Source organism: Pristiophorus japonicus, chromosome 17, assembly GCF_044704955.1.
Source record: "Pristiophorus japonicus isolate sPriJap1 chromosome 17, sPriJap1.hap1, whole genome shotgun sequence".
Taxonomy (NCBI): domain Eukaryota; kingdom Metazoa; phylum Chordata; class Chondrichthyes; family Pristiophoridae; genus Pristiophorus; species Pristiophorus japonicus.
Window position 1 is genome coordinate 4,062,768 of NC_091993.1, and position 20,932 is coordinate 4,083,699.

Genomic DNA, 20,932 nt, shown 5'->3' on the forward strand with positions numbered 1-20,932 from the left:
TTCCCTTGCCCCCTTTTCCAAATTTGTATCTCTCCATCACGATATTTTTCTTTGGCCCAAAATAGTTCTCTAGGGCGCTTACCATTTTGTCGTAGGACTCCGTGTCTTTGATTTGGCCAAAGATAGTTTGCTTTTCGGTGCCGAGGCAGTGGATAAGTATTGCATGGTGGCAAGCTGGTGTTACGTTGTCACCGTCTAACCCACTCACCGTGATGTATGTAGAAAAACTTTTTATCCATCTCTGCCACGGAATTGGAGGGTCCCCGGTTGTGGAGAGGAAAGGTGGGGGGGGGGGGGAGGGGGCGCGGAAGGGAGGTTAATTTGATTCATCCTCATCACCAAATTATGTTGTGTACGTGTAAATAACTGACAAACTGAGCCAGGAGTAATGTAATTTAACTTAACTGTGCTTTTATACGACCCATAATGGTGTCCCCAAATCAGCATGCGCCAGCATGAGTACAGTAACTGTGAGTAGCTCCCGCAGGGTCCTAATGCCCATCCTGTGAGCTGAAACAAACAAATAGAATATAAACACAACAGCACACAATTTATTTAATCTTCTGAAGCTAACTTCTGTCAAATTGTTCCCTTTCCCCAATGGTAATCAGGTTAAACTCTCGGGGGCCGATTTTCATCAAGACCCACGCCTGCCCAAGTGCCGCCCAAAGTGCTGCCGATGGTCGCCGAGGCACCGGACGGTACTTTGGGCGGGATATTCATGAAGAAGGTCCCTCGAAGGTCGGCAGGTGGCAAATGGACGACGTACGCCATCAATCTGGGTGGCAGCAGGCGGGAAGTCTCATTCTCGGTGGCTGAGGTGCTTGCCGCCAAAGTGCCACCAAGTATTGAGTCGGGCCCACGGAGGGTCGAAGACCTGAAAAAAAAATCAACAGTAAAAATGTTCTAAAACTATCAGAAGACCATCAGGAGACCCCATCCAAGTAAGTCGCTTTTGAAATTTATTTTTTTTTTTTTTTTTTTTTTAAAGTGTTCACTTATCTTTTTTACAGCCTCCTCACAATGGTCCACCCCCCGTTCTGCCGCCCGAGTCCCACCGACTCCCTCCCGCAGGAATCTTGGAGCGCGACGGGCGGGAGGTCAATTGCGCCACTCAGCTGTCCGGTTCCCGGCAGCGCTCTCCTCCCGCCCGCTCCAGGTGACCTGGAAAGTGGCACTGGGCGGATCGAGAAGAGGAATGTCGGCGGCAGTGGGCGACAGCGGGCGGTGAGGTGATGAATTTCGGTCCCTAGAATATTTATCTAACCTTACAACCAAGGTTATGCCTCTTACTGGTTGCTTTCTAAATATTTCTGATCTCCTGTGTACACAAATTAGCAATCAGTTTTTTAAAAAAATCAGAAGCTCACAGTATAAAAAGAGACCCTTTGCTTGGCAGGAAATGAGAGCCAGTTTTTGGGACCATGATATCTTTCCCTCTCTAACTCTTTTGGTAAGTCAACATTTCTCTGATACAATTCTGGATTTCTAGTTGGCTACTTCATTGCATTCTTCATCTTCTATTATTACTTCTCTAATTTTACATACATTTGGGAGCATTTGTGGTTGGTGAGGTACAGAGGAGTGAAGGAAAAACTTTAGAGTGACTAAAAGGTAGACTGAACGAGAAATAGAGAGAAAAGCACTAGAAATGGAAAAGGGGAACGAATTAAGAAGTAGAGGTGAAAAAATAGAAGCAAACTCGAGGTGAAAGTTGAGAAAGAAAGTACTAGAAATAGCAATGGAGAAAAAGAGAACTAAAGGTAGCATAGGAGAAATAAGAACTGGAATGACAAAGGAGGGAGAGAAAGCACGAGATATGGCAGAGGAGAAAGAAAGAACTCACAGTGACAAAGGAGAGTGCAAAAGTGAAATGAACGAACAACTATTGATTTATAAAAAAGCAAAATACTTCTGATGCTGGAATCGGAAATAAAAACAGAAAATGCTGGAAATCTCAGCGGGTCAGGCAGCATCTGTGGAGAGAAAAACAGAGTTAACGTTTCAGGTCGATTAACCAGAACTGGCGAATGTTTGAAAAGAACACATTCTTAACCAGCACTGAAAGGGGGAGGGGAAGAATGAACAAAAGGGAAGGTCTATGATAGGGTGGAAGGCAGGAGAGAGTAGAGAGACAAAAGAGATGATGGGCTGAATTGAAATGGTAATGGCAGGAGTTAGAAAAAGATTAATCTAGATAGGGCGTGGATGGCGGAATAATGACCAGTTGCCATTGGAGACAAAGAGAATAAAACATAAGATGGGCGGGGGTGGCGGGGGGGAGGAGCCAAAGATGGGCAGAGGTTATGTTCTGAAATTGTTGAACTCGATGTTGAGTCCCGAAGGCTGTAAAGTGCCTAAACGAAAGATGAGATGCAGTTCCTCGAGTTTACGTGGAGCTTCATTGGAACAGTGTAGGAGGCCGAGGACAGAGAGGTCAGAGTGGGAGTGGAGCGGGTAATTAAAGTGACAGGCGACTGGAAGCTCAGGGTCACACTACGGACTGAATGGTGGTGTTCCGTAAAGCGATCACCCAATCTGTGCTTGGTCTCCCCACTGTAGAGGAGACCACATCGTGAGCAGCGAATGCAGTATATTAAATTGAAAGACGTACAAGTAAATCGTTGTTACACCTGGAAGGAGTATTTGGGGCCCTGGATCGTGGGAAAGGATCTACTAATTTATGCTAATTCCTGTGCCTCGCTCATTCTTGTTTTTAAAGAAAAGTGCTATCTCTTGGGATGACTCTGTACCAAGCCAGTAGAGAGCTTTCCAGGCAACAATAGCACCACCTCGAGCTAATCCTTAGCCATGAGGTGCATGCAGCCCCATCCTACTACAATGCCAGTGAGGTGGTTCTTGAAGAAATAGAGGCTCAAAATGATCTGAAACTGATCTGCAAAATTGAGAATATCCACTCCCCTCTATTGTCAGCAATAGATCATTTGAACCCTTATATTTGCACTGTCCAAAAATAGATGTGTGCAACTTACATTAAATTTAATAGTACATGGGTCTGATTGTGTGTACCTAACATCAGCATGGTGGAGCTAATTTAATACTGGAGTGGCATATACAGCAATAATTTACCAATCTATAGATCCGACCACTAAAAAAAATATTGCTGCTAAATGGAATGTTCAGTAATTAGTTAATGAATGTTTCACTCATTGATTGGAGGTTCACTACAGGGGTGGTATCACTGGGGATTTTTTGGGGGGATCGACTGATTTCCTGGAATAACCAAAAACCAGCTGCTCTGAAAACGCAGCTGAATTGCTGTGCTTTCCATCAGTTGCAGTAAATTCACATTGCACCGTTACACCTGTGAACCTTTGTAGTGCATTTGTTTCATAGAAATCTATATTCCATTAAAAAAATCCTATTGGGTATTCAACACTGAAGGAAGCATAGCTGGTGACGTGATGACATCACTGAATCACTGCTCACGTCATTCGCCATCCCTCTGTGTGCAAGCATTGTAACGCACCTTACAGAATAACGTAAAAGGCAGGAGAGCCCATTTCATTCCTGAAAGATTTTGCGAACACAAGTTTGCTAACCGACTGACGTAGCAAGATTATTTGTCAATGTTCAACTCTATCCAGGAAGGAGTGTCCAGTTATTCTGGCATTTAATGCAGAGTTAAGTTAAATGCAATTCGCCACATTTTACCAATTTTTCTCCCACTTTTTGACTTGATAACAAGAATAGAATGCAACTGCCTCAGCACTTAAAAAAAAAAATACATGTCACGGTGGTTGGTAGCTAATGAAGATCTTTTCGTTTATCTTCATCAATTGTCAAATATTTTAGTCTAAGAAGTAGTGCGATGAGGTACAAAGACAGACATTTGAAAGGATTTTAACTCATTTGAGCAATTACATGCTCAGCTGCACCACGATAATCTGACAGACCGAGCATTCTACAGCAATACAACAGAGGAGGCTTATAATCACAAGATTCAAAGCACAAAGCCCAATCGTGGATCGGAGGGGAGCATCAGTGAAATTAATTGCTGGTGACAAACAGCAGACTGTTGGCAAGTTGCATATCACATGGCTACCTAACCATATGAATAGGAGAAATGCATCACTTTTAAACCATAAATAATAAAGGTATCTTTGTTTCAAATATAACCTTAATCTAGTAACTGTTAACATTTTCCATTTTAATCAAGAATTGTTAAAAGTAAAATTGCGGAGCTTTAAAAATATCACAGTATTATGCAGATTATTAGGTTGCCTTTTTATCACCGAATAAAATAACTTTTTAACTATTGAAGGAGGATCAAGCAGAGTTCAAGGGCTAGAAATTCATCTCAGGTGATGATGCGAAGCGGGTGGTATTGGATCAGCCACCCGTTATATACAGCGCCTGGTATTCAGTCACATTGCAGAGAGCGGGATGGCATATCAGGCACTGAGTACAACAGGTGGCCAATCCGATACTGCCCGCTTTACGCCAGCGCCTCAGACAAATTTCAAGCCCAAACTATCAACACAAATGAGGTAATTCAGCACTTTCAGGATAATAATATATCCCTATTTCGAAATTACAGAAGTACAACATTATCATTTATTCAGATAACAGACTCAACATTAAAAAGTTTTTCTATAAATAATTCTAGTTAACAATATTCATTCGAAGGAATTTTCGGAACGTGTTCTTTGTTGGACACAATATTCTATAAAGGCTGCAAAGATATACAGGAATCAAAGGAGTGAGACAGTTCAAATATTGCCTTTCACCTTTATTAGTCACAGAAGTATTTATATGGTGCCTGTTACATCCTCAAGAAGTCACAAAAGAACTTCATTTCCCATGAATAATAGTGTAGTCACTGCTGTTGTGTAGATAGTGCAGCAGCCATTTTGCACACAGCCAAGTCCCACAAACAGCAAATGAGATGACTGACCAATTAGCCTGTTTTTGATGGTGTTGATTGAGGGATGAATGTTGGCCAGGACATTGGGAGAACTTCCTCCTCTTCTTAGGGATCTATTGCAACCACCCAAAAAGGCAAACGGGTCCTCAGTTTAACGTCTCCTGCAAAAGACAGTCGCTCCAACAATGCAGCACTCCCTCAGCACTGCACTGACCTGTCAACCCAGATTATGTGCTTAAATCCTGTAGTGTAGCTTCAATCCAAGTACAATTTTAAGATATACGCTTAAGTATGGTTGATGTATGTGCAATGCAACTTTTTGTAATGGCAATGGTTACACTTAATTAGATGATTAATGACAATGCTTAAAGTTAATACTGATCTGTAACGTTCCTGTGACTTATGCTGTCAACTAAAAAGCTTCCAATTTGAGAGAAAACAGTACAGAAAATGATACAAGAGCTGAAAATCATAGAAATGACTGAAGGTTAGTAACCGGAGCCCATCTCCACCCTTTAACAGTCTATCCTGACACTGGACTGTGTCCTTTTTAGATTCAAGAGCCGATAAATTCGTCTCGGGCGGTAATGCAAAACGGACGGTATCGGATCGGCTGTCTGCTATACGCAGCACTTGATAATCAGCTCTGTTGCAGTCATTGAACTGAATGGCCAAAATATCAAACAATCGGATTTTTGGTTTTGATTATCTACTTTATTATGAAATGTCAAATATCTAATCAGATGGCCAAAGTGTCACACATCTACGAGCTGATAAGTTGTGACAGGGTGTTGCTGATAAGTAGGTCAAAGTCTCAGAGGACGTATAATGAGCTGTGGCCTATGTTATGTTAAAATTCAGATCTGTTGCCTTACGCTGGAGACACTGGACTTTGTTTTATGTTTAAAGTTAGTCACTAAATAATTGTTTAAGACATTAAAATAGTAAGAATTACTTCTGCTAACTAATTGCAAAATGAAATTAATCTGTTGAAAGGATTGTCGAAAATGTTGTTCCAAAAATTTGTAACTATAAATCCGGAGTCTCATCCCTGCACTTTAGTGAAAAAGTTAACCTGTGTAAAATTACAGCCTTCATATTATGTTGGGGGAAGCTTCCTCTTGGCTTATTGTGTTATAGAACGCACATAAAGAAAATCTCTGTCAGATAAAAGCAAGAAAAAAAGATTTGCATTGATATAGAATCCATTAATAACCTCAGGACATCTCAAAGCATTTTACAACCAATGAAGTGCTTTATTTTAAGCAAAGTCACTGTTGTAATGTAGGATATGAGGCAGTCAATTTACACGCAGCAAGTTCACACAAACAGCAATGTGATAATGATCGAATAATGGGGGTGACATTGCCCCGTGCCCCTATTGGGGATGGTAACCCCTTTTAGCGCCTGGCGAGGAAGACCCGCCCCGACGCTGGATTGCCCTTACTGCCCCTGAAAGGAAGCGTATCACAATCTCCGGCGCTCCACCTCCTTTGGGGGCACTATTGGGCCAAATGTTCAGCTGATGCGTTTCAACGGCCCTCCCCTTCAATTAAATGGGAGGACCTCCACTAGGCCACCAGGGCAGCGTGCGACTGGGCTAGCAGCCCGGTACCCAAGACAGTGTGCCAGGCTGCACACTGGTGACCCGGACCATGCTAGGGCCGCCATCATTCAGCTGACCCAAGAGTCGGCTCATAAAAAAAGATGGCGGCCTGGGGAGCTGGCACCCTCCCCTTTAATCAGCGCCCCGAGAGCCGATGTCTGCCAGCTTCATGACCCGTGACGCTGGTTTTGACAGCCAGCCTCGCAGCCCACGGGGCAATTTCCCCCGCGGGGCGTTAATGGGTCGGCGTGGGGCGGTGGAGAGGTCACCGCGCACGGTGATAACATCATCACCGGTTGCACGGCGGGCCAGGGCACTAACCGTGGGGCATATCGCTACTGTGGCAGTGTCTCTGCAAACTCCCTGGCAATTTTCCGGGAGTCGGTAGCGCCCCCCCCCCCTCCCTCCCCCGGGCAAAAACTGTTATGCCCCCGGAGGGCTATAAAAAGGGGCAATTTTGCCCCCAATTTGTTTTAGTGATATTGGTTGAGGGATAAATATTGGCCAGGACACTGAGGAAAACTCCCTTGCTCTTCTTGCAAATAATGCCATGGGTTTTTTTAAATTTCCACCTGAGGGGGCCTTGGTTTTCAACATCTCATCCGAAAGACGACACCTCCAACAGCGCAGTACGCCCTCAGCAGTCTAGATTTTGTGCTCACGGCTCTGGAATGGGATGAACTCACAACCTTCTGACTCAGAGTTGAGAGTGCTTCTACTGAGCCATGACTGACACCATAAATAAAGGGCATTTTCTGAAAATTCCGCTGAAAGAGCATTATAAAATGGAACATCACCACTTTTCACTCATTTTTTTACAATTGGAAATTGCAAGAATTTAGGTTCCTTAACCATTCATTAGCTGAATACTAGGGTGCTAATCTGAACTTGTGCTGATGCCATTATGTTGTGCATGTCATTATATGTACTGTTGCGGGCAAAATTGTTTTACCTTATTCCATGCACATTATCTCCCATTATATCGATGGCATTAGGAAAATGCATAATTGCATGAAAAATGTGTCACCTTCAAAGCATATTCTGTGCTTAGCTGGTATACAATACAGTGAGAAATCCTATTACCATTCACATTACATGGAATCATTCATCTTATTATGTACTTACTCAGGTCTCAGTCATTTGCATATTTCTCAAAAATAATTGTTTTGATGTCACAAGTACTTCTGACAGGAAGCATAAAATATTGAAATCTGATGCCATGTGCGCAAGTCAGATTGAAATGAATCTTATTAAATGTGGCAGGACAAATCATATTAGGGACATTAGACCCTGTGACAGAAGCAGAGTTCTTGTCTAGCTTCGAACTGTAAAATTTCTACATTATATCTTTTTCATGTGAAACTTTAATTGGACCACAATATTGCAATATAAAATGGAATTCTGTTAGAGAGAGTTCTTTTCTCCATGTGGGGGAAGTAAAACAAATATGTCGAGGGATAACTATTAGTTTTGGGGGTACTAGCCAGTGGTCTCCAAAGCCAAGTCATTGCATATAGTCACAAGATCCTTGCATTAGAAATTTCCTTCATGTTTTTTTGAAATTTCAAATGCCTGTGAGAGAATTTAATGTTGCTGTCTGAACCAAGTGTTTTAATATGCAAGTCAGGTATTAAAAGAAAACAAAGTCAACAGCTAGGCAGAGGGTTGCTGTTCGCATTCTGTTCACCTGGCTGGTAAAAGGATTAATAAGAGGCTTGGCTAGTGTGACTGATGAGAAACCATTACTTTGCTCTGAGGTGCTATTCAAAGAAATTGACCCCCAATTCAGAAAGTGTCTGAGTATAACTGCTCAGTTCCCTGTTTGCTTATCCATATACACGGGTACAGTGGCATAGTGATTATGTCCCTGGGCTAGTAATCCAGAGGCCTGGGCTAATGATCCAGGAACATGAGTCCAAATCCCACCACAGCAGCTGGGGAATTCAATTAATAAATAAATCTGGAATAAAATGCTAGTATCAGTAACAGTGGCCATGATACTACCAGATTGTCGTAAAAACTCATCTGGTTCACTCATGTTCTTTCCGGAGGAAAATCTGCCGTTCTTACCTGGTCAGGTCTACATGTGACTCCAAACCCACGGCAATGTGGTTGACTCTGAAATGGCAGCTCACCACCTCCTTCTCTAGCGATGGGCAATAAATGCTGGCCTTGTTGGCGATGCCCACATCCTGCAAATGAATTTTTTTTAAAACATGTTATGGCAGTAGGAAGGATGGACTCCATGAAGATGAAACACCCACATTTTTAAAAATACACCAAGAAGTTGGACATTTATTAGTTTTGGAACATCTTTAGGAATTGTATAAATTAAGCATTGCTTGCTCATTTTTTACCTTATTCTTTTGTTTCTATGTAATTATAATACTTGTATAAATCTGATGACTAGTTTGAGCCTGAATTAAATGGTGATATTTTCTGCCTTGCAGAGTGGACTGCATAATGTAATGGGAAGCTACAATAAAAGAGTTATTGTTATTCCTGTGGTGTGCTACTCCCAGTTATGGTGCACAGAAGGTTGCAAGGTTCAGATCATAGGAGATATGAATCTGCTTATGGAAAATGCCTTTTGCTATGAACTTGAATGAAGAATGTGGGGAAGAGTTCAAATTGTAATGGACACTAAGGACGAAAAGAGACAATACATGGTGCATAGGTCATAGCTTTTTTCACTGACAAAATAATAGCCTGCAAGCTGTCATTCAAAGGAAATATTGTATGTCTCATATGGGATTAAGAACACCCGGAGGAAATTAACTGCACATTATTGTGGCCCGAGAAGTTTCATTAGCCATTTTATTCCTTTCCCTTCCCCCTATTGTATCATATACAAAACATAGAAATTAATAGCTGTGATCACCGATTATCTCTCCTTGTATTTCTATGAACATCTGACCACATTGCCATTATTACACATGTGTGTAGAAGCCCCAACTTCTTCAGCAATGTTAAAAAAAAGAAACACGATTGTGTTAGTACGTCAAGCACCACTATAAGTTGTAGCCTGCCTGAGTATGAAGCAGCAAAATGTGTTCACCTGGAGACTGTCAGCATATGAAACACTCTCACCATTACATAGGAGTTGACAGGTCAGTAGTAACATTTGACTCAAGGTTAATGTTGAAAATGCCCATCCATTACTAGACAAAAGTTCAATGGATGTAACAAATAAAGCTGCGCACTAAGTGGAAAAAGTGTCATACTTGATGACCTTGCTGCCACTTTCAAGCGTGAGTCAATGTAACTCATGGTTAATGGTTCTTCTTATTCTTTCAAGTGGCTGATTATTGACCAGATCAACCCACTTCAGACAGGGATGTAATCCTAACTGCATCAGCCTTGAAGACAAGGAAGTGTAGAGAAACACAGTGAATTTTCCTCTGCAGGTAAATTGTGTGCTGACTATTAAGTCTCCACATTATTCTTCCTCAGACGTGTCTAGTACTGGGGGAAGGAGGGGAGGAAAGGGGGTTTGAAGCTGGGTCAAGTAGGACCATCAAGGTTGTTGTCTGTTTGATGCAGTTTGAATGAGCAACAGATGGAATCAGTGGTAAGGAGTTTTTTGACAGGGGCTAAATACACTGGCTTCAATCCTCCCAATATTTAAGTCCATAGAAGTTTACAGCACAGAAGACCATTTGCCCCATCTTATCTGTGTTAGCTCTTTGCTAAAGCAATCCAAAATAAATATCACTGCCGGCTAGCGCTTCAATAAAACCATAGAAGAAATTCTAGCCCAACCATACAACTTGATATCGCACAGGGAGTCTGACAATACAGCTATGGCTGTGGCATTGAGCGGGGAGATGAGGAGCTACAGGTGGGTGTCAACAACTTACATTTGGAAACTGATCCCATGCCCATGGATGATGTCATTGAAGGCTAACAAGAGGTAAAGGAAAGGACTGAGTTTAGAACTTTGAGGTGCACTAAAGTTGGCTTGGTGGGTATAGGAGGAGAAGTCTTTGCTGGAGATGCATTGGCTGGCTTAAGACAGGAAGGAGATATAAGCAGTCCCTCAGAAGTAAGTCATGGAGAAGAGGTCAAGGAGGGATAATGTGCCACAGGTCTTCATGTTGTGGGCATGACCTAAACCAGACGAACAGTAAGCATGGAGTTAGGAGGTGGTAACATGTAGAATTACCTTGGAGAAGTAAAGAAGACTCGAGGTGTGGTGGTCTCGGGAGTGGGCAGAATGATCAAGATGAACTTTTTGAGAAGGGGTTTTAGTAAAGAGAAGGGAGATGGCACTCGAGAGAATTAACTTTTTACAATATTGGCAAGATTGGGGCAAGAAAAGATAATTTAGTGATCAAGTGTTGGCTGGAGAAGGGATCAGGAGAGTAGGATTGATCTCATGGATTGGATGGTGAAGAAGGGGAGAAATTACAGAGCGAATAGGGATTGTGATGAAGTGAACAGAGAGCTGAGGAGATCAGAGACAAAGGGGGAGGGGAGAGAAAGATGTGGGCTAGAGCAGCATTGTAGATGGTCTCAATCTTAAAGATGAAAAAGTCCACAAACTCCTAACCCTGCACATTTATACATTATTGGATCACAGATGTTGAGGCAATTGTACTTACTGTGTAATTGCTAGTTTTACTAGAAGCCAAGAAATATCAGATTTGAAACAAACTTGAAGGGCCCAATATACTTTTAAATAAACCAAGAAAACCACTCCGAGTCAATTATGTACTCTTTAAACTCATTGCTACAGTTATTTTAATAAGTGGAATCCCTCTAAACTGGCACAGCTGAAAGATTGATGGAACCTCTTAGATTGAAGATATTTTGATGACACTGGATAGTGGCATTGAAATTTAACCCACTGGCTGGGTAGTTAATTAGATCTAAATGAAATATAGACACTGGCCCTAAATTCGCAGCCCCTGTGGGCGTGTACAAGGTGCGCACACGCCAGTGGGGGCCCCACAAGTTCCGTGTTTAGGCATGTGAAGAGCATGCACCTAAACACGGAATTTGCCATCTGTCAAGAATCCTCTTGAGCTATTTTCTCAACTTCTACCCAGCGAATGCCCTTGAAATTCTTACGACTGATAAAAGCAGGCATAAGGCCTAAGGCCTGCTTTAATCAACATAAAGGACAGGAAAATAATTTTTTTTCAGTAATCTAAATATTTAAAATCCTATTAAATAAGGTAAGCTTATTTTTGGACCCTTTAAAATATATAAATGTATTTTTCAAAAATTACGTTTTTGTTTAAATTATTAATTAAATTCCATTTTGATTCATTTTAAATATGTGATGTTTTTTACATTTTATTTTAAGTGCTTGTGTGTTTTTGCGGTATTCCCATTCATACGGAACTCCCATAAGTATGAATGGGGATCCCCCTTTTGTTGGGTTGGCCCACGTGATCCCAGGAACATGGACGATGCGCTTAAGTCCCTGGGATACATGGGCCTCTACTCAGGCTTTCACATAGAGGCCCAGGACCATAAGTCTCTGAACCTCCCGGACCATCAGGTAGATTCGTAGAAATTTGTCGGGTGGGAGGCCGCAATTTCTGGGCCATTGTTCTTGCTCAGTGCAGGGAAGGATCCCAGTGCCCCATTATGTATGTAAACATTGTAACTGTGTAAGAGGTGGCAACTGTTGGAGGCCCAAGGATCACCTGCACACCTCGTGCAAGGGAGCTTAGGCACTCTGGAGTTGTATTAAAGAGACTAAGGTCACATCAGTTTGAGCTCACAGTACTCAGTCTTGTAGAGTTCTTCCACACTTAACAATTAGCAATGATGCATTTCAGCCTTTGGATTGAGAAAAAAGATTTGAATGTCAGAATTTCCCATGGCAGATGCCAACACCTGTGCTGTGGGGCATATTAACATTGGCAGCAATCTATCAATGCCAGATTGTGTTCAAAATCATAAGCAGTTTATAATTTTACACCGAGGATTAACGGGTATGTGCTGAATATATGCAGGAGGTGAAGGCACATTTTCATACTCTGGAATTATCTTATACTTTTTGGAGAGATGTTTGCAGATTTTTTGTATGAAGATTTGGGGGTAGAAGTTTACATTAGTTTGCGTGAGTTTATGCCGGACAATCCGGGTGAAATCAGCCAAACCAGCGTAAAAGGTCGGGAATTTTATCGGTAAGCTACATCCAACGTAAATCACGTTTCTGCCATCTTTAATGTTAGTTTAAAAATCATTTCGCCTGAACCCGGCCCTCCCACAAAAGAAGCCATGCCCCCCCCACCCCCCCCCCAATCGCTGTGTGGGAATGATTTTATGATGATTGGGTTTGTTAAGCCCACCCAGTGCGTTTCCTGGCCAATTGAATGAAGCTGGTCTGATGAGGTCATTTGATGTGTGATCAGCCAGTTTCCTTAAAGGGATTGATTCTGTGCCGTCAGTGATCTGCGGCATTGAGGTGCTGCAACCACTGCACAAAGGTGCACGGCTGCACCCAGGCTCTCCCATGACTCCTGGAGTGCCTGGTGCTGTTGGCGTTGGGGCTGATCGTGGAGGGATTCTGAGGACCAAGTTGTGATAATTTCAAGGGCACTGATGCTGATGTAATAGATGGCAGGTGAACTTGAGATGATAGAAGCGATCTGTCACTGATGAGAGAGGTTGTTCCAATGAGGTGACACTGGATAGAGAGATTGCTCCAAACACTTGCAAGCTGCGTAAAGCTCAATGTGACTTTCAAGTGCAGTAAGCTTTTGATCTTCGGAAGATGGGAGCTGGGAACTTTTATAGCACACTTGCAGCTGTCAGGTAAAAAAAATGAATTCATGGTGGCACAACTCCCAACCTACTTACCTGAGGTGATCCCCGAGCAGCGTGGACTCCATGGGCGACATTGTAAAATTGAAAGTGCAGTTCAAAATTGTGTTTAACAGCCTCTTAACAAGGTCTTAATCACCTAAATTGCCTCCCCTGCCACTTCGTGTTGGGTCTTTTCTGTCCTGACAGACCTGATATCTGGGAAAGTAACATAGCAGCAGCATGACAGCGGGGACCCAACCTGTTGTTAGAAAAAACATTTTCCCACCCGACCCACAACCAAACGCGCCCGCTGAGCTCCCATAAAATCTAGCCCGTTAAATCTGTGTCTCTCTCCACGGAGACTGCCTGACCAGCTGGGTATTTCCAGCATTCTGTTTCTTCCAGCATCCCCAGTATTTTGCTTTTGTTTTTCATACTGTTTTTAACTGATTCACATGTACATCAAGCAGCAGTTGATGGACATTAATCAAGAGCTAAAACCTTGGCCAATATTTTTCTATCTAACCCAAAGGTGGAACCTGCCCATTGCCCCACCTGAAATCAGCTAACCCACCACTGGAAACCAAGCCAAGGATGGTCCTTATTTCCACGGCATAGCTACTCGCCGACTAAACCGAGTGAGCTGTCGGTGAAGCAGGCAGACTGTCCAATTTTTACAAATTTGTTCATGGGAGGTGCCCATCCCTAATTACCCTTGAGAAGGTGGTGGTGAGCCGCCTTCTTGAACCACTGCAGTCCCTGTAGTGAAGGTACTCCCACAGTGCTGTTGGTGAGGGAGTTCCAGGATTTTGACCCAGCAACGATGAAGGAACAGTGATATATTTCCAAATCAGGATGGTGTGTAACTTGGGAAGGAGCTGCCCTTGTCCTTCTAGTTGATAGAGACCACGGGTTTGGGAGGTGCTGCCGAAGAAGCTTTAGCAAGTTGTTGTAGTGCATCTTGTAGATGGTACACACTGCAGCCACGGCGCATTGGTGAAGGAAGTGAATGTTTAAGGTGGTGGATGGGGTGCTAATCAAGCCAGCTGCTTTGATGGTGTTGAGCTTCTTGAGTGTTGTTAGAGCTGCACTCATCCAACCAAGTGGAGAGTATTCCATCACACTCCTGACTTGTGCCTTGTAGGTGGTGGCAAGGCTTTGGGGAGTCAGGAGTTGAGACACTCGTCGCAGAATAGTCAGCCTCCTACCTGCTCTTGTAGACACAGTATTTGTATGAGTGGGCCAATTGGAAAGTGAGCTTATCAAGTTGTTGAATTCTGCTCCTTATTGCTTGGTCATAAAAGACTTTACAAAATATTTGATTCCTTTCTTCGAGCAGAATTAGACATAGGTTAACCAACAAAATACGCAGTGAGCTTATGATTGGGATAAGTGATTTGTCGCAGGAAGAGATTTGTTATCGCCAAGATCGGGTCAGAAATGGACATGTTCACCACTATTGGGACTTTATATGCAAAATTACTGCACTGGGGCAGTGAGTCATGCTGCACATGGTTAGTATAGAAATTTGCAGGATTTGTCATAGGAGTTGTGTCATATTCCCTGGTTGGGAAAGCCCTGGAATTCAATTAGGGATTGGCGGGGCGGGGGGAATGTCTACCAATCTTTTGCTGTCATTTCAGCCAGAGACCAGCAGAACTACCATGGAAACAGTGTCAGTGACCGTTCTTAGCTATTTATGCCATTTCTCTGTTGGTTCCATCGATCTCCCGCAGGCCGTTGGAGACCAGTCAAACTCCCAACAAATTAACAGGACAAAATATTTAAATGAGCTGTCCTTTTTCTATTTTGGCCTGAGTAATTCTTTCTGTATCAAAAAATGTTGAAGCCATCTGCATGCTTTTCATTCGGTACACCTAATGCTGGCAATAAGTTTGCTTACTCTTTAAAAATCTACATCGAAGGATAAAGTGCCACTGTACAGCCAGCCCTCCTGGCCTCCATAATGGCCTGGAAATTCCGGCCTCCCGGGGTCCGTACAAAGTTTCTACAAGCTGGAGCTTGACAGATGATCCGCATCTCGGGAGCGAGGACATTTGCTTGGGCAAGATTTACCCATATCTTGCCCAACAAATAGCCTCAAAATTCTTGCGCCTGAAAAAGCAGGCACATAGCCTATTTTTACAGGCGTAAGTGCTTAAAAACATACACAAATATAATAAAATTAAATTAAATAAGCACATTTTATTGCTAAAACCTCTGCCCACTAAGGTAAGTTTATTTTTAACCCGAATTACAAAACTTTAAAAAAAATCAGAAAAATATTGTTTTTTTTCTGAGACATTTATTAACTTTAATTTCAATTAATTTTAATTATGTGAGGTCTGTTTTTTATTTTTTATTAGTGTGTTTGTTTTTTTCCCCAATTAATAGTAATGGGAACGGGTAGATATGTTGTTCTCATTGCTATTAATGGAAAAGCTGTAGAATACAGTACCTGATTGGCTGAGCCGTCACACGTGACTGCATCTTCTGCGTGGGAACCCTGCGGACGGGAGCGCGCTTCACAGCGCGGGAAGAGAAGGCCTCCCCAATGGAATCGCAGGCCCCTCCCGGACTATCAGGTAATTTCGCGGAAATGTTTCCGGTCGGAGGCAATTGCCTGCGGGAAGCCTCCGTCTGCAATTTCAGCCCCAATATCCCATGGCCAGGTGGAGTTGCAGTCGTAAGTCCATTGTGTCAATCCATAAAAGATGCACCACCATGGAACTAAAAAGAGAAAAGCCAGTTATCTTCTGCCTTATCAGATACCTCAGAAATATCTTGAAATGCTTCATCAGTCATGGCTCAATGGTAGCACTCTTGCCTCCAAAGTAGAAGTTCATGGATTCAAGCTTGACTATAGGACTTGAGTACCAAGTTCAGGCTGACACTCCAGTGCAGTACTGAGGAAGTGTTGCGCTGGTGGAGGTGCCGTCTTTCAGATGAGATGTTAAAAGACCCCGTCTGCCCTCTCAGGTGGACATAAAAGATTCCACAGCAATATTTTGAAGAAAAGCACGGGGTTTCTCCCCCATGTCGTGGTCGACATTTATCCCTCAACCAACAACACTAAAACAGATTATCTGGTCATTATCACATTGCAGTTTGTGGCGCCTTACTGTGCAAATTGGCTGCTGCGCTTCCTACATTACAACAGTGACTATGCTTCAAAAGGTACTTCATGGGCTGGAAAGCTCTTTGGGATGTCCTGAGGTCTTGAAAGGCACTATACAGATACAAGTCTTTTATGTGCAATATCATTAGCTTGCTCTGAGATAGGAAAGTGAAGCCTCATCTTTGTTGTCTAGCATACAAAGCACAAAAGCCTCGAAATTACTGTTTACAATGTTAGCAGATGAACACTGAATGTGCTTCTGTGATGTTTCGCTGTCTGTTATTTGCCCATTTAAAATAAATGAGTTAAACGCCATTGTTAAAATCACAGACAGGGGAATGTCATACAAACACGCTAAGTGTTCTGCCGTTAACACTACAAACAGTAATTTCTCGGCTTAAAGCTTCTTGGTAAAACATCAAATTAGGTGGCACTTCTACTATCAAATTTTGTGTCAGATCTTTGTAGGGAAGCCAATCGGGTTACACAGGATTACATAGGATAGACGGCACAGAAACAGGCCATTCGGCCCAACCAGTCCATGCCGGCATTTATGCCCTACTTGGGCCCCCTCCTGTCTTTCCTCATCTAAATCTATCAGTATAACCCTCTATTCCCTTCTCCCTTATATGCTTGTCTAGCCTCCATTTAAATACATCTATACTATTCGCTTCAACCACTCCCTGCAGCAGCGAGTCCCACATTCTCACCACACTTTGGGTAAAGAAATTTCTTCTAAATTCCCCATTGGATTTCCTGGTGGCTATCATATATTGATAGCCTCTAGTTATGCTCTTCCCCACAAGTGGAAACATTCTCTCAGTATCCACTCTATCAAAACCTTTCATCATTTTAAAGACCTCTATTTGGTCACCCCTCAGCCTTCTTTTTTTCAAGAGGAAAGAGACCCAGCCTGTCCTCATCCTTTCCTGATATGTATACCTTCGCATTTCTGGTATCATCCTTGTAAATCTTCTCTTCACCGTCTCCAGTGCCTCTGTATCCTTTTTTTAAATATGGCGACCAGAACTGTACTCAGTACTCTAAGGGCTAGACTTTCCTATGAGCCCTTCAGTGCCCAACTGCCCGTTCAGAAAAACTGCTAATGTTTGGTGAGTAACGCTGGTGAGAATTTCCACTTTTATGTTTAAACTAATTAAAACTAATCGCCCGGCGAGAAAATGGGCATTGCACCTTTATTGTCAGCGGTTTTCTCGGCGGTTAAGGGGAAACTAAGTAAAATGGGTGGTTCTTACTGGAATGGATGGTAAGTATTTAAAATTTAGTCTGAGGCTGCGTTTGGGCCTAGGGAGGGGGGAAAACTTTTTTTAAAAATTCAATAAAAAAAAATTAAAATGTAAATAGCATTCCCGACACTTTTACACCTAATTGCTGTTTAAAAATTTTTTTATTTAAAAAAATAATCTTTACCTTACCTTTCTTTACAGAGTACTTACCTACCACCCTGTTTAAGCAGCTTTTACAGGGCGGTTCCCTCGGCGATCTGGACAGGCTTCCATTAAGGCCAAACTTACGCCCTGGCGATTTTTCTCGGCATTGCACCTCGGCGGTTTAGTCCCAGTGTATTTAGATGTGGGCGACACCATTAAAAAAACTAAGGGGGAAACTTTCGCCGGGTGGAAAAACAGCTGTACCGCCGAGAAAATCGCCGAGAACCTGCTGAAAATGACAGGAAAATCTAGCCCTAAGTGTGGTCTAACAATTAACATGAACTAAGAGTTTTCTTTTGTGAGTCTACAAATAGAAAACGTTTTGACAGCTAACGAAAGAGGAAGAAGAATATTATTCCCTTAATGCTGAACTGCCGTGAGAGAATTTTAACAAATTGGAGTTGGCCTCCTCAGGAAATGAGGACCCCAACATGTGTTGAGAGAAGGACACTGCTGAAGGTAAGGAGATCATCCTTCCCTCCACATTTCCGAGTTCAGCTCCCTATCTTCTCACACATTCATGAGGCCAGTGCATGGTTGTGAATGAATAATGAAAATGAGTAATATATGCTGTCAACAATGTAATGGTGAAAAAAATATGAAGAGCTCTTGCATGATGTATGTGTTTTGCTACTTATTAGATAGTACAAAATATATATTGTATGATAGTGTACTTCTCAATGTATCCTTAATTTGGTTTTGTGTTTGCCTTTGTGTGCTACTACCAGAGAAGAATGCAGACACAGCTAGATTTCCATGGTCACTGCCACTGATTGGTGCCTCTGTCTGAAGTACAGGAAGAACATTTGACATCTGACTGGAGGATCGCATGACTTCCATTGTAGCATTTAATTAATGTGCAATTTGGATTTTTTTTTTAATGTGTTCATGGGTTGTATGTGTCACTGGCAAGGCCGGCATTTATTGCCCATCCCTAATTGCCCTTGAGAAGGTAGTGACCTTCTTGAACCGCAGAGGGCAGTTAAGAGTCAACCACATTGCTGTGGGCTGGAGTCATATGTAGGCTATTATGTGGGTCTGGAGTCACATATAGGCCAGGTAAGGATGGCAGATTTCCTACCAGATGGTTTTTTATGACAATCCTGTAGTTTCATGGTCACCATTACTGATACTAGCTTTTTATTCCAGATTTATTTAATTAACTGAATTTAAATTCCCCAGTTGCCATGGTGGGATTTGAACTCATGTCTCTGGATCATTAGTCCAGGCCTCTGGATTACTAGTTCAGTAACATAATTACTATACTACCGTACCCTAATAGATGCCATAATAGATAAAGTACTGGGCAATGTTCCCTCATCCTGAACAACAAGTTTCCAAATTAGACTGGACATCCTGAACGTCTTTTAATCTTTCATGCTATTTGTGAATGTTTAGCACCAATATGCCCTATTACCCCTGGACTGAAGTCCTTCCACCCCATCCAAAAGCCTTCTACAGTTGAAGAATAAAAATTGTGACTGATTTATTTTTAATAAGTCACAAACTGAAAATAAATCCATTGCAATTTTCCTCAAAAGCTATTTGTAGAAGGAGTAACATATTCAACACTGAAACCTGAAGTTTCCTCACAAATTCACAATCATTGATGCACTTACCCATGAGAGCAATGTACTGATTTTACAGAAGGTATACGCCATTTTCACAGTTACTAAACCTATTTGCAACACTAACAAAAGGAGGGAGTGCTGCAGCGTTGAGATTATAAAATGAGACATTAAGCCGAGATCCCCATCTACCTTTTCAGGTGGATGTAAAAGATCCAAAGGCACCATTCGAAGAAAAGCAGAGGTGTTCTCCTGAAGTCCTGGCCATCATTCATCCCATAACCGTCACCATCACAACAGATTAACTGGCCATTTATCCCATTTACTGTTTGTGGGAACTTGCTGTGCACAAATTGGCTGCAACACTTGCCTACATAATAGCAGCGACAACACTTCAAAAATGATTTCAAATGTAATTTCTTAGCTGAGAAGCACTTTGGGATATTCTGAGGACATGAAAGGTACTATGTAAACGCAAGTTATTTTTTAACTGTACCAAGAATGACTTATTTTATTCTTACGTAGCTCATCTGCTCTGATGACCATGCAACATGCTCTATTTATAGTATTCAGTATGAACCACTGCAATGAGACATAACACAGTCTAATGCCCCCTTTGCATTTGCCCGAGAGTCCTTCCTACTGGGCTGTATATTGCTGCACGCATAATCCCACGGCACCATAAGGCTGTTTCAAACAGCTTCACATCAAAATGAAATGATAGCAAATGATTTCAACAGATTTGACTGCTTGTTTGCTCATTTCATTAAAGCATCAGTAATGCTTCAGTGGAAAACTAATTGTTTACTTGGATCCAGACCCCTGTGCTTTCTGCGTAGGTTCTCACTGAATAGTTAACACTTCAAACACTAAAATTCTTCAGCGACAGGTATAAGTAAGAAAAGCTAATTGATAAATATATGACTACTCATATGACCAAATCTCTGTAAACTTTATTAAGTGTTAAAACTTCAAGCAGCTGGAATAGGTTTAAAATATGTTAAGTGAAGCTTATAAAATTAATGTTATGCACCTTTTCAAATAGAAGATGTGGCAAATGGATCATTTTCTCTCGATTTAGTGTAACAATGCATGATACCTTCAAATTATTATTTTGTGCTAATACTTATTTCATTAAGCAAAATTCTTTGTGTTGATGGACGGACAGCATGCCAAAGGTCAAGAGCTGGAACAAGAAACTGTAAAGTGGCAAAAGGCAGATGTTTTAAATATTCCGAATTATTCATCTATCCTTTGCCCCTCGTGGGGAGCATGCTGGAAGGGAGTGCAAGTCAGCGCTAGTGTTGTAGCCGTATTTCTGACATGTGCTCCCTTTGAGTGCAGCTCCTTGCCGTGACTGTGAGATCAGCAAATTTACTTTCCTATATTACAACAATGACTACACTCCAAAAAGTACTTCATTGGCTGTAAAGCGCTTTGAGACATCCGGTGGTTGTGAAAGGTGCTATATAAATCCAAGTCTTTCTTTCTTTGGACAGTATGAGTGGGCTCACTGATATTCTCACTGTAACTTAA